General features: G+C 44.0%; 1 protein-coding gene across 1 annotated transcript in view; it reads left to right on the top strand.

The window, feature by feature from the left end:
* Window positions 1–1486: 1486 nt before the first annotated feature.
* Window positions 1487–14927, top strand: part of zgc:153012 (uncharacterized protein LOC777626 homolog) — a 40257-nt gene continuing 26816 nt past the window's right edge. Inside the window, exons 1-2 of the mRNA XM_038986495.1 lie at window positions 1487–2133; window positions 2270–2403. The gene's annotated coding sequence lies outside the window, so the exon portion shown is untranslated. The remainder of the gene's footprint in view (window positions 2134–2269; window positions 2404–14927) is intronic.

The raw sequence follows: 14927 nt of genomic DNA, 5'->3' as shown, positions 1-14927 counted from the left end.
CTTGGGCATCGGACTCCAGATATATTTCAGAGTTGTGTCGATGAGGTGGTCGGATTTAAATTGGCTACCATTTATCACATAGTGTGTGTAGGCTGAAATGTGTAGGCTAAAATGTGCAGACTGAAATATGTAGGCTAAAATGTGTAGGCTGAAATATGTAGGCTGAAATGTGTAGGCTAAAATGTGCAGGCTGAAATATGCAGGCTGAAATGTGCAGGCTGAAATGTGTAGACTGAAATATGCAGGCTGAAATGTGCAGGCTGAAATGTGTAGGCTAAAATATGGAGGCTGAAATATGCAGGCTGAAATGTGCAGGCTAAAATGTGCAGACTGAAATGTGTAGGCTGAAATGTGCAGACTGAAATATGCAGGCTGAAATGTGCAGGCTAAAATGTGCAGACTGAAATGTGCAGACTGAAATATGCAGGCTGAAATGTGCAGGCTGAAATGTGTAGGCTGAAATGTGCAGGCTGAAATGTGCAGGCTGAAATATGTCATCAAAAAACATGGCAGACATTGGATGAATTAAACAAATGTATATCTTCATTCTCAGCTACAATTATTTGAATAATTCAATGGATGTTTTTGTGCACAAAAGTGATGACTAAAGTGTCTTATTAGGAATATTCATATCTGACTTCTCTAAGTGGCCATGTTTGGAAATAGTCTTTCTGGGCATCAGTTAAACTGAAGCACAAATGTAGGAGCCTCGAAAGGTGCTTCTAGACAGGTGTTGTGCTGAAAATCTCCCCCCTGACTGAATTCTACCCCCCTTTGGGTTCTTAATGTTATTTCACCTCTATTTAACCAGGTAGGCCAGTTGAGAACAAGTTCTCATTTACAACTGCGACCTGGCCAAGATAAAGCAGTGCGACACAAACAACACAGAGTTACACATAAACAAACATTCATTGCTGCAACTTGCTAGTTCAGATTTCTGCTCTTCATTCCGTTGTCAGTTTAGTCTACATTTCACTGATCTTAGTAGCAAAAAGCATTTTTGTCTGCAGTTTTCGATTTGGCTATTTGTTTCAAGTGTAAGTGGCGGTTCTAGCTTGTATGGCGTCCTGGGCGAACCTCCCCATCCGTCCGTCCGCCCGTCCGCAACACGCCCCCGGGCGGCAAGATGCCCATGTGCCCTGTACCTAAATCCTCTACTGATTTTGTATTAGTCTATAAATAAATCTCTTTGCCAAAATTCGTCATCTCTCCCATGTCTTATTCGACTAGTATTTTTGAAAGTGTAAGGATAATAATTCAGCCATAGCTGTTCTGAAATGTTTATTGCTTGCCAACATTTTACTCCCTCCTCTATGTTTAATATAACACACATACATTCATTATTCATTTCGGTTGCCTATCCTGACTAAGTTTGTTCTATAGAAAGTATTTGACTCTGATGTGTGTCACAGAAAGTATTTGACTCTAGCCACAAACATAAGAAAATTAGATGGGTCGGGGAGGGAGAACTCTGGCAGGGGGAGATTTTCGGCACAACACCGGAACCCTTGCCCCTTGCAGCTAACACCTGGAAGGCTGTAGTAACCTGATCTGGCCAGCAGGGGTCACCAGGGTACCATAAACACGAGGCTCCACGGGGGCGTAACTTCCGGATTTATAGAAGTTGTCAACAGTTTGCTAAATAGAAAAACATGTAGCTAGATACTGAGACCAGAACTGTTCTTTTATAGCTGAATGAGAAAGCAGAACGCTACCCTTCTTTTTCCAGCAAAGAGAGACGGGGGAAGGAGTGACTGGAGACAGAAAGACGGCGCCGCTGCGGAAAGCAGAAGTAGTTAGTTACAGTAGTTAACTAGCTAGCTATAATGTTTAGCTACTGTAGCTAGTTAGCTAACTTGTGTTGTGATAAGTATAAGTACCAGGCAAGCTAAAAACGGGCTGGTGTGTGTGATAACTCCAGCCTGCTCTCCCTCTCCGTGGCTACACTACTGATGCCGGTCTCGGCCGGGGCTCCATGGAAGAGCTGCTAGCACAGGACGGAACAAGGAACGGGACTGCAACCGACTCCCCTCACCCCTGCCCGACACGGTCCCTGCTCATCTCTCTGGTCCAACGGGATATTATTACCGTGGGGTGAGCCTGGAAACGACCGACCGAGCGAGCGGCGATGGGGTCAGAAGTTCTTTTCCAACTTTTTCTACAACTTTTATGAAAGGTCTTATAATAAAGTTTAGATTGGACGTACTAAAGTTATACTGTTACACCTACATCAAACTGGTTAAGGTTATGCAGTGTGTTTGTCCGGCAGTGATGAGATGTCATGTAGCTAGCTCATATAGAAGCTACCATCTCTAGATGTTCGACAGACACGGTTGAAACCCCTGGAACCCTGCATACTGCTGCTGCTCCCGCTACAGAATCCGGTTAGCGATCCAGGACAAGGTACGTCATCTTTTGCCTGAAACAAATTTCACCAAGAAGGAAAAAATACTTTTTAAATAAAGTTGTGAAAGAGAGAGGAGAGAGATTTAATTGAGGGACACGGTGAATGGCACAATGGTGTGCAACTGCAGCCCCCAATGTGGACTTCCTCTATCTGCAGGAAGGAGTATTGCATTGGTTCCTGCATGAACCCCCACCCAAAAGCGTGACACTTTTGAATGTGGGTCAAAAGGGAAATAAAAGTGTTATGCGTTTTTTCACTGGTAGACAGTATCCTTCGCTCCCACCATGCTGAACACCTGCCCTCACCATCGAACTGCAGGAAAACAGTGCCCGACAAGCAAGGGCGAAGGACACTGTCTTCTGGTCGCCCCTGCCTCCCGCTAGTACAGAAGGCGGGAAGCTGGGGCAACACCGTGTGCTAACTAGCTTGCTTGTTAGGGATAGCTTTGTTAGCTAGCACACGGTGTCACCCCCGTCGCCTGTGTACGGGAGCCAAGTACACTGTCTACCGGTCTCCCCCGCCTAACAGCAGGTGGGAAGCTGGAGCAACACCGTGTGCTGGCTAGCTAGTTAGCGAGCGAAGGACACTGTGTTAGCTTAGCCAACTAGTCATAAGGAGGACTCCGGTACACAGCAGGTGTGAGGCGACACCGTGTGCTCGCCCCAGCCCGTCGTGCCCGACAGGCTGGGGCGAAGGACACTGTCTACCGGTGTCGCCTACCGCTAGCTACTCCGGTAGGCAGGTGGCGGGGGCTAGTTAGTTAGCTTGCTAGTTAGCTAGCACACGGTGTCGCCTCACACCTGCTGTGTACCGGAGTCCTCCTTATGACTAGTTGGCTAAGCTAACACAGTGTCCTTCGCTCGCGGTTGCATTACTGCCATCGACTGTACTGGAGCGCCCCTGCTTCCCGCATTGTAGTCCTAGTTAAAAAAATGTACCAATAGAAGTCTAAAGAGGGGTTCCTACAGATTCCGGAATGCCCACATATAATGCTGCACCCTTCTCGAATGGCACAGAAGGGGCTCGGAGGCGTATTGATGTGTCACGCCTTGTGCTGCGTAGAGGATCCATTGTGGGACCGATGACGTCACTGAGCGGAATTCATTTCAAGCACATAGCTGAGTGATTGTTGAACCCGTGTGGAACCCCTTTAGGGTTAGCAGTAGGTTAGTACTGGTCTGACATTAATACTTATATCTGTCCTCTATGAAGACCCTCTGAAGGGCTGTAATGGATACTGCAGTATCTATGTATCCCATCTATGGAGACTACTGCTAACCCTACTGTATATCATTGTCCACTATGAAGACCGGTGTTGTAAAGTACTACTGTAATATCTGTATTTGGTGATATCTTGCTCCTCTAATTGTCACGATGTGTACTTAATTAATTAATATTTCAAGATATTGATAAAGCCTAACTGCTAAAAATACAGTTTTGATTTGTAAAGTTCAAAATAGTCTGGCAGTCCAACTGATTGGCAAACGTACTGCAAATTTAAGAAATCACTATGAAACAAAGATACATTTATATAAAGAAAGATAATAAAAAGCTTTGGAGCACCTTAAATGAAATTCTGGGAAAAAAGCCAACTCAACTCCATTGTTCATTGAATCAGATGGCTTATTCATCACAAAACCCACTGATATTGCCGACTACTTTAATTACCTTTTCAGTAAATAAATTGACAACAGACTTTCAGCACGCTTATAGGGAAGGACACTCAACAAGCACAGCACTTACACAAATGACTGATGATTGGCTGAGAGAAATTGATGATAAAATGATTGTGGGGGCTGTTTTGTTAGACTTCAGTGCAGCTTTTGACATTATTAATCATAGTCTGCTGCTGGAAAAACATATGTGTTATGGCTTTACACCCCCTGCTATAATGTGGATAAAGAGTTACCTGTCTAACAGAACACAGAGGGTGTTCTATAATGGAAGCCTCTCCAATATAATCCAGGTAGAATCAGGAATTCCCCAGGGCAGCTGTTTAGGCCCCTTGCTTTACCCCCAATTTTTACTAACGACATGCCGCTGACTTTGAGTAAAGCCAGAGTGTCTATGTATGCGGATGACTCAACACTATACACATCAGCTAGTACAGCGACTGAAATGACTACAACACTTTACAAAGAGCTGCAGTTAGTTTCAGAGTGGGTGGCAAGGAATAAGTTAGTCCTAAATATTTCTAAAACAAAAAAAAATTGTATTTGGGACAAAACATTCACTAAACCCTAAACCTCAACTAAGTCTTGTAATAAATACTGTAAAAATTGAGCAAGTTGAGATGACTAAACTGCTTGGAGTAACCCTGGATTGTAAAATGTCATGGTCTAAACATATTGATACAACAGTAGCTAAGATTTTTTTTTTTTTTTTTTTACCTTTATTTAACTAGGCAAGTCAGTTAAGAACAAATTCATATTTTCAATGACAACCCACCGTTCCTTGGCTAACTGCCTTGTTCAGGGGCAGAACGACAGATTTTTACCTTGTCAGCTCGGGGATTCAATCTTGCAACCTTACAGTTAACTAGTCCAACGCTCTAACCACCTGCCTCTCATTGCACTCCACGAGGAGCCTGCCTGTTACGCGAATGCAGTAAGAAGCCAAGGTAAGTTGCTAGCTAGCATTAAACTTATCTTATAAAAAACAATCAATCATAATCACTAGTTTACTACACATGGCTGATGATATTACTAGTTTATCTAGCGTGTCCTGCGTTGCATATAATCGATGCGGTGCGTATCGTAGCTCCAACGTGTACCTAACCATAAACATCAATGCCTTTCTTAAAATCAATACACAGAAGTATATATTTTTAAACCTGCATATTTAGCTAAAAGAAATCCAGGTTAGCAGGCAACATTAACCAGGTGAAATTGTCACTTCTCTTGCGTTCATTGCAGGGTATATGCGATAATAATAAACGTTTTGTTTTCGAAATGATAGTTTCCGGATTCGACCATATTAATGACCAAAGGCTCGTATTTCTGTGTTATTATTATGTTATAATTAAGTCTATGATTTGATATTTGATAGAGCAGTCTGACTGAGTGGTGGTAGGCAGCAGCAGGCTCGTAAGCATTCATTCAAACAGCACTTTACTGCGTTTGCCAGCAGCTCTTCACAATGCTTGAAGCATTGCACTGTTTATGACTTCAAGCCTATCAACTCCCGAGATTAGGCTGGTGTAACCGATGTGAAATGGCTAGCTAGCTAGCTAGTTAGCGTTAACGTCACTCGCTCTGAGACTTGGAGTAGTTGTTCCCCTTGCTCTGCACGGGTAACGCTGCATCGAGGGTGGCTGTTGTCGGTGTTCCTGGTTCGAGCCCAGGTAGCGGCGAGGAGAGTGATGGAAGCTATACTGTTACACTGGCAATACTAAAGTGCCTATAAGAACATCCAATAGTCAAAGGTATATGGAATACAAATGGTATAGAGAGAAATAGTTCTATAAATACTATATTAACTACAACCTAAAACCTCTTACCTGGGAATATTGAAGTCTCATGTTAAAAGGAGCCACCAGCTTTCATATGTTCTCATGTTCTGAGCAAGGAACTGAAACGTTAGCTTTCTGACATGGCACATATTGCACTTTTACTTTCTTCTCCAACACTTTGTTTTTGCATTATTTAAACCAAATTGAACATGTTTCATTATTTATTTGAGACTAAATTGATTTGTATTTATATATTAGGTTAAAATAAGTGTTCATTCAGTATTGTTGTAATTGTCATTATTACAAATAAATTAAAAAAATCGGCTGATTATTCGGTAAATAATTTTAATTAATCGGTATCGGCGTTGAAAAATCATAATCGGCCGACCTCTAGTTGTGATGTTCCTGTCTGACTAGATGGTCAGGTGTTAGTTAGTGATGTTCCTGTCTGACTAGATGGTCAGGTGTTAGTTAGTGATGTTCCTGTCTGACTAGATGGTCAGGTGTTAGTTAGTGATGTTCCTGTCTGACTAGATGGTCAGGTGTTAGTTAGTGATGTTCCTGTCTGACTAGTTGGTCAGGTGTTAGTTAGTGATGTTCCTGTCTGACTAGATGGTCAGGTGTTAGTTAGTGATGTTCCTGTCTGACTAGATGGTCAGGTGTTAGTTAGTGATGTTCCTGTCTGACTAGATGGTCAGGTGTTAGTTAGTGATGTTCCTGTCTGACTAGATGGTCAGGTGTTAGTTAGTGATGTTCCTGTCTGACTAGATGGTCAGGTGTTAGTTAGTGATGTTCCTGTCTGACTAGATGGTCAGGTGTTAGTTAGTGATGTTCCTGTCTGACTAGATGGTCAGGTGTTAGTTAGTGATGTTCCTGTCTGACTAGTTGGTCAGGTGTTAGTTAGTGATGTTCCTGTCTGACTAGATGGTCAGGTGTTAGTTAGTGATGTTCCTGTCTGACTAGATGGTCAGGTGTTAGTGTAGTGATGTTCCTGTCTGACTAGATGGTCAGGTGTTAGTTAGTGTAGTGATGTTCCTGTCTGACTAGATGGTCAGGTGTTAGTTAGTGTAGTGATGTTCCTGTCTGACTAGATGGTCAGGTGTTAGTTAGTGATGTTCCTGTCTGACTAGATGGTCAGGTGTTAGTTAGTGATGTTCCTGTCTGACTAGATGGTCAGGTGTTAGTTAGTGATGTTCCTGTCTGACTAGATGGTCAGGTGTTAGTTAGTGATGTTCCTGTCTGACTAGATGGTCAGGTGTTAGTTAGTGATGTTCCTGTCTGACTAGATGGTCAGGTGTTAGTTAGTGTAGTGATGTTCCTGTCTGACTAGATGGTCAGGTGTTAGTTAGTGATGTTCCTGTCTGACTAGTTGGTCAGGTGTTAGTTAGTGATGTTCCTGTCTGACTAGTTGGTCAGGTGTTAGTGTAGTGATGTTCCTGTCTGACTAGATGGTCAGGTGTTAGTTAGTGATGTTCCTGTCTGACTAGATGGTCAGGTGTTAGTGTAGTGATGTTCCTGTCTGACTAGATGGTCAGGTGTTAGTTAGTGATGTTCCTGTCTGACTAGATGGTCAGGTGTTAGTTAGTGTAGTGATGTTCCTGTCTGACTAGATGGTCAGGTGTTAGTTAGTGTAGTGATGTTCCTGTCTGACTAGATGGTCAGGTGTTAGTTAGTGTAGTGATGTTCCTGTCTGACTAGATGGTCAGGTGTTAGTTAGTGTAGTGATGTTCCTGTCTGACTAGATGGTCAGGTGTTAGTTAGTGTAGTGATGTTCCTGTCTGACTAGATGGTCAGGTGTTAGTTAGTGTAGTGATGTTCCTGTCTGACTAGATGGTCAGGTGTTAGTTAGTGTAGTGATGTTCCTGTCTGACTAGATGGTCAGGTGTTAGTTAGTGTAGTGATGTTCCTGTCTGACTAGATGGTCAGGTGTTAGTTAGTGATGTTCCTGTCTGACTAGATGGTCAGGTGTTAGTTAGTGATGTTCCTGTCTGACTAGATGGTCAGGTGTTAGTTAGTGATGTTCCTGTCTGACTAGATGGTCAGGTGTTAGTTAGTGATGTTCCTGTCTGACTAGATGGTCAGGTGTTAGTTAGTGTAGTGATGTTCCTGTCTGACTAGATGGTCAGGTGTTAGTTAGTGTAGTGATGTTCCTGTCTGACTAGATGGTCAGGTGTTAGTTAGTGATGTTCCTGTCTGACTAGATGGTCAGGTGTTAGTTAGTTAGTGATGTTCCTGTCTGACTAGATGGTCAGGTGTTAGTTAGTGATGTTCCTGTCTGACTAGATGGTCAGGTGTTAGTTAGTGATGTTCCTGTCTGACTAGATGGTCAGGTGTTAGTTAGTGATGTTCCTGTCTGACTAGATGGTCAGGTGTTAGTTAGTGTAGTGATGTTCCTGTCTGACTAGATGGTCAGGTGTTAGTTAGTGATGTTCCTGTCTGACTAGATGGTCAGGTGTTAGTTAGTGTAGTGATGTTCCTGTCTGACTAGATGGTCAGGTGTTAGTTAGTGATGTTCCTGTCTGACTATAGTACTATAGTACTTAAACACACTCCCTAGGTCCTGGCAGAGTTGTGCAGACTGGTGGTTAGCTGCCATGTTCAACACCATATGATGTGGTTAGCTGCCATGTTCAACACCATATGATGTGGTTAGCTGCCATGTTCAACACCATATGATGTGGTTAGCTGCCATGTTCAACACCATATGATGTGGTTAGCTGCCATGTTCAACACCATGTGATGTGGTTAGCTGCCATGTTCAACACCATATGATGTGGTTAGCTGCCATGTTCAACACCATATGATGTGGTTAGCTGCCATGTTCAACACCACATGATGTGGTTAGCTGCCATGTTCAACACCATATGATGTGGTTAGCTGCCATATGATGTGGTTAGCTGCCATGTTCAACACCATGTGATGTGGTTAGCTGCCATGTTCAACACCATATGATGTGGTTAGCTGCCATGTTCAACACCATGTGATGTGGTTAGCTGCCATGTTCAACACCATATGATGTGGTTAGCTGCCATGTTCAACACCATGTGATGTGGTTAGCTGCCATGTTCAACACCATATGATGTGGTTAGCTGCCATGTTCAACACCACATGATGTGGTTAGCTGCCATGTTCAACACCATATGATGTGGTTAGCTGCCATATGATGTGGTTAGCTGCCATGTTCAACACCATATGATGTGGTTAGCTGCCATGTTCAACACCATATGATGTGGTTAGCTGCCATGTTCAACACCATATGATGTGGTTAGCTGCCATGTTCAACACCATATGATGTGGTTAGCTGCCATGTTCAACACCATATGATGTGGTTAGCTGCCATGTTCAACACCATGTGATGTGGTTAGCTGCCATGTTCAACACCATATGATGTGGTTAGCTGCCATGTTCAACACCATATGATGTGGTTAGCTGCCATGTTCAACACCACATGATGTGGTTAGCTGCCATGTTCAACACCATATGATGTGGTTAGCTGCCATATGATGTGGTTAGCTGCCATGTTCAACACCATGTGATGTGGTTAGCTGCCATGTTCAACACCATATGATGTGGTTAGCTGCCATGTTCAACACCATGTGATGTGGTTAGCTGCCATGTTCAACACCATATGATGTGGTTAGCTGCCATGTTCAACACCATGTGATGTGGTTAGCTGCCATGTTCAACACCATATGATGTGGTTAGCTGCCATGTTCAACACCACATGATGTGGTTAGCTGCCATGTTCAACACCATATGATGTGGTTAGCTGCCATATGATGTGGTTAGCTGCCATGTTCAACACCATATGATGTGGTTAGCTGCCATGTTCAACACCATATGATGTGGTTAGCTGCCATATGATGTGGTTAGCTGCCATGTTCAACACCATATGATGTGGTTAGCTGCCATGTTCAACACCATGTGATGTGGTTAGCTGCCATGTTCAACACCATATGATGTGGTTAGCTGCCATGTTCAACACCATGTGATGTGGTTAGCTGCCATGTTCAACACCATGTGATGTGGTTAGCTGCCATGTTCAACACCATGTGATGTGGTTAGCTGCCATGTTCAACACCATGTGATGTGGTTAGCTGCCATGTTCAACACCATGTGATGTGGTTAGCTGCCATGTTCAACACCATGTGATGTGGTTAGCTGCCATGTTCAACACCATATGATGTGGTTAGCTGCCATATGATGTGGTTAGCTGCCATGTTCAACACCATATGATGTGGTTAGCTGCCATGTTCAACACCATATGATGTGGTTAGCTGCCATGTTCAACACCATGTGATGTGGTTAGCTGCCATGTTCAACACCATATGATGTGGTTAGCTGCCATGTTCAACACCATATGATGTGGTTAGCTGCCATGTTCAACACCATATGATGTGGTTAGCTGCCATGTTCAACACCATGTGATGTGGTTAGCTGCCATGTTCAACACCATATGATGTGGTTAGCTGCCATGTTCAACACCATGTGATGTGGTTAGCTGCCATGTTCAACACCACATGATGTGGTTAGCTGCCATGTTCAACACCATATGATGTGGTTAGCTGCCATGTTCAACACCATATGATGTGGTTAGCTGCCATGTTCAACACCATGTGATGTGGTTAGCTGCCATGTGATGTGGTTAGCTGCCATGTTCAACACCACATGATGTGGTTAGCTGCCATGTTCAACACCATATGATGTGGTTAGCTGCCATGTTCAACACCACATGATGTGGTTAGCTGCCATGTTCAACACCATATGATGTGGTTAGCTGCCATGTTCAACACCATATGATGTGGTTAGCTGCCATGTTCAACACCATGTGATGTGGTTAGCTGCCATGTTCAACACCATATGATGTGGTTAGCTGCCATGTTCAACACCATATGATGTGGTTAGCTGCCATGTTCAACACCACATGATGTGGTTAGCTGCCATGTTCAACACCATATGATGTGGTTAGCTGCCATATGATGTGGTTAGCTGCCATGTTCAACACCATGTGATGTGGTTAGCTGCCATGTTCAACACCATATGATGTGGTTAGCTGCCATGTTCAACACCATGTGATGTGGTTAGCTGCCATGTTCAACACCATATGATGTGGTTAGCTGCCATGTTCAACACCATGTGATGTGGTTAGCTGCCATGTTCAACACCATATGATGTGGTTAGCTGCCATGTTCAACACCACATGATGTGGTTAGCTGCCATGTTCAACACCATATGATGTGGTTAGCTGCCATATGATGTGGTTAGCTGCCATGTTCAACACCATATGATGTGGTTAGCTGCCATGTTCAACACCATATGATGTGGTTAGCTGCCATGTTCAACACCATATGATGTGGTTAGCTGCCATGTTCAACACCATATGATGTGGTTAGCTGCCATGTTCAACACCATATGATGTGGTTAGCTGCCATGTTCAACACCATGTGATGTGGTTAGCTGCCATGTTCAACACCATATGATGTGGTTAGCTGCCATGTTCAACACCATATGATGTGGTTAGCTGCCATGTTCAACACCACATGATGTGGTTAGCTGCCATGTTCAACACCATATGATGTGGTTAGCTGCCATATGATGTGGTTAGCTGCCATGTTCAACACCATGTGATGTGGTTAGCTGCCATGTTCAACACCATATGATGTGGTTAGCTGCCATGTTCAACACCATGTGATGTGGTTAGCTGCCATGTTCAACACCATATGATGTGGTTAGCTGCCATGTTCAACACCATGTGATGTGGTTAGCTGCCATGTTCAACACCATATGATGTGGTTAGCTGCCATGTTCAACACCACATGATGTGGTTAGCTGCCATGTTCAACACCATATGATGTGGTTAGCTGCCATATGATGTGGTTAGCTGCCATGTTCAACACCATATGATGTGGTTAGCTGCCATGTTCAACACCATATGATGTGGTTAGCTGCCATATGATGTGGTTAGCTGCCATGTTCAACACCATATGATGTGGTTAGCTGCCATGTTCAACACCATGTGATGTGGTTAGCTGCCATGTTCAACACCATATGATGTGGTTAGCTGCCATGTTCAACACCATGTGATGTGGTTAGCTGCCATGTTCAACACCATGTGATGTGGTTAGCTGCCATGTTCAACACCATGTGATGTGGTTAGCTGCCATGTTCAACACCATGTGATGTGGTTAGCTGCCATGTTCAACACCATGTGATGTGGTTAGCTGCCATGTTCAACACCATGTGATGTGGTTAGCTGCCATGTTCAACACCATATGATGTGGTTAGCTGCCATATGATGTGGTTAGCTGCCATGTTCAACACCATATGATGTGGTTAGCTGCCATGTTCAACACCATATGATGTGGTTAGCTGCCATGTTCAACACCATGTGATGTGGTTAGCTGCCATGTTCAACACCATATGATGTGGTTAGCTGCCATGTTCAACACCATATGATGTGGTTAGCTGCCATGTTCAACACCATATGATGTGGTTAGCTGCCATGTTCAACACCATGTGATGTGGTTAGCTGCCATGTTCAACACCATATGATGTGGTTAGCTGCCATGTTCAACACCATGTGATGTGGTTAGCTGCCATGTTCAACACCACATGATGTGGTTAGCTGCCATGTTCAACACCATATGATGTGGTTAGCTGCCATGTTCAACACCATATGATGTGGTTAGCTGCCATGTTCAACACCATGTGATGTGGTTAGCTGCCATGTGATGTGGTTAGCTGCCATGTTCAACACCACATGATGTGGTTAGCTGCCATGTTCAACACCATATGATGTGGTTAGCTGCCATGTTCAACACCACATGATGTGGTTAGCTGCCATGTTCAACACCATATGATGTGGTTAGCTGCCATGTTCAACACCATATGATGTGGTTAGCTGCCATGTTCAACACCATATGATGTGGTTAGCTGCCATGTTCAACACCATATGATGTGGTTAGCTGCCATGTTCAACACCATGTGATGTGGTTAGCTGCCATGTTCAACACCATATGATGTGGTTAGCTGCCATGTTCAACACCATGTGATGTGGTTAGCTGCCATGTTCAACACCATGTGATGTGGTTAGCTGCCATGTTCAACACCATGTGATGTGGTTAGCTGCCATGTTCAACACCATGTGATGTGGTTAGCTGCCATGTTCAACACCATATGATGTGGTTAGCTGCCATGTTCAACACCATATGATGTGGTTAGCTGCCATGTTCAACACCATATGATGTGGTTAGCTGCCATGTTCAACACCATATGATGTGGTTAGCTGCCATGTTCAACACCATATGATGTGGTTAGCTGCCATGTTCAACACCATGTGATGTGGTTAGCTGCCATGTTCAACACCACATGATGTGGTTAGCTGCCATGTTCAACACCACGTGATGTGGTTAGCTGCCATGTTCAACACCATATGATGTGGTTAGCTGCCATGTTCAACACCATGTGATGTGGTTAGCTGCCATGTTCAACACCATGTGATGTGGTTAGCTGCCATGTTCAACACCATGTGATGTGGTTAGCTGCCATGTTCAACACCATGTGATGTGGTTAGCTGCCATGTTCAACACCATGTGATGTGGTTAGCTGCCATGTTCAACACCATGTGATGTGGTTAGCTGCCATGTTCAACACCATGTGATGTGGTTAGCTGCCATGTTCAACACCATGTGATGTGGTTAGCTGCCATGTTCAACACCATATGATGTGGTTAGCTGCCATGTTCAACACCATATGATGTGGTTAGCTGCCATGTTCAACACCATGTGATGTGGTTAGCTGCCATGTTCAACACCATATGATGTGGTTAGCTGCCATATGATGTGGTTAGCTGCCATGTTCAACACCATATGATGTGGTTAGCTGCCATGTTCAACACCATATGATGTGGTTAGCTGCCATGTTCAACACCATATGATGTGGTTAGCTGCCATGTTCAACACCATATGATGTGGTTAGCTGCCATGTTCAACACCATGTGATGTGGTTAGCTGCCATGTTCAACACCATATGATGTGGTTAGCTGCCATGTTCAACACCATATGATGTGGTTAGCTGCCATGTTCAACACCATGTGATGTGGTTAGCTGCCATGTTCAACACCATATGATGTGGTTAGCTGCCATATGATGTGGTTAGCTGCCATGTTCAACACCATATGATGTGGTTAGCTGCCATGTTCAACACCACATGATGTGGTTAGCTGCCATGTTCAACACCATATGATGTGGTTAGCTGCCATGTTCAACACCATATGATGTGGTTAGCTGCCATGTTCAACACCATATGATGTGGTTAGCTGCCATGTTCAACACCATGTGATGTGGTTAGCTGCCATGTTCAACACCATATGATGTGGTTAGCTGCCATGTCCAACACCATATGATGTGGTTAGCTGCCATGTCCAACACCATATGATGTGGTTAGCTGCCATGTTCAACACCACATGATGTGGTTAGCTGCCATGTTCAACACCATGTGATGTGGTTAGCTGCCATGTTCAACATCATATGATGTGGTTAGCTGCCATATGATGTGGTTAGCTGCCATGTTCAACACCATGTGATGTGGTTAGCTGCCATGTTCAACACCATGTGATGTGGTTAGCTGCCATGTTCAACACCATGTGATGTGGTTAGCTGCCATGTTCAACACCATGTGATGTGGTTAGCTGCCATGTTCAACACCATATGATGTGGTTAGCTGCCATGTTCAACACCATATGATGTGGTTAGCTGCCATGTTCAACACCATGTGATGTGGTTAGCTGCCATGTTCAACACCATATGATGTGGTTAGCTGCCATGTTCAACACCACATGATGTGGTTAGCTGCCATGTTCAACACCATGTGATGTGGTTAGCTGCCATGTTCAACACCATGTGATGTGGTTAGCTGCCATGTTCAACACCATGTGATGTGGTTAGCTGCCATGTTCAACACCATGTGATGTGGTTAGCTGCCATGTTCAACACCATGTGATGTGGTTAGCTGCCATGTGATGTGGTTAGCTGCCATGTTCAACACCATGTGATGTGGTTAGCTGCCATG

The sequence above is a fragment of the Salvelinus namaycush genome, unplaced genomic scaffold (genome assembly GCF_016432855.1).
Source record: "Salvelinus namaycush isolate Seneca unplaced genomic scaffold, SaNama_1.0 Scaffold492, whole genome shotgun sequence".
Taxonomy (NCBI): Eukaryota; Metazoa; Chordata; class Actinopteri; order Salmoniformes; family Salmonidae; genus Salvelinus; species Salvelinus namaycush.
Note: the sequence above shows the minus strand (reverse complement) of the source record. Positions and strands in the feature narration are given on the sequence as shown.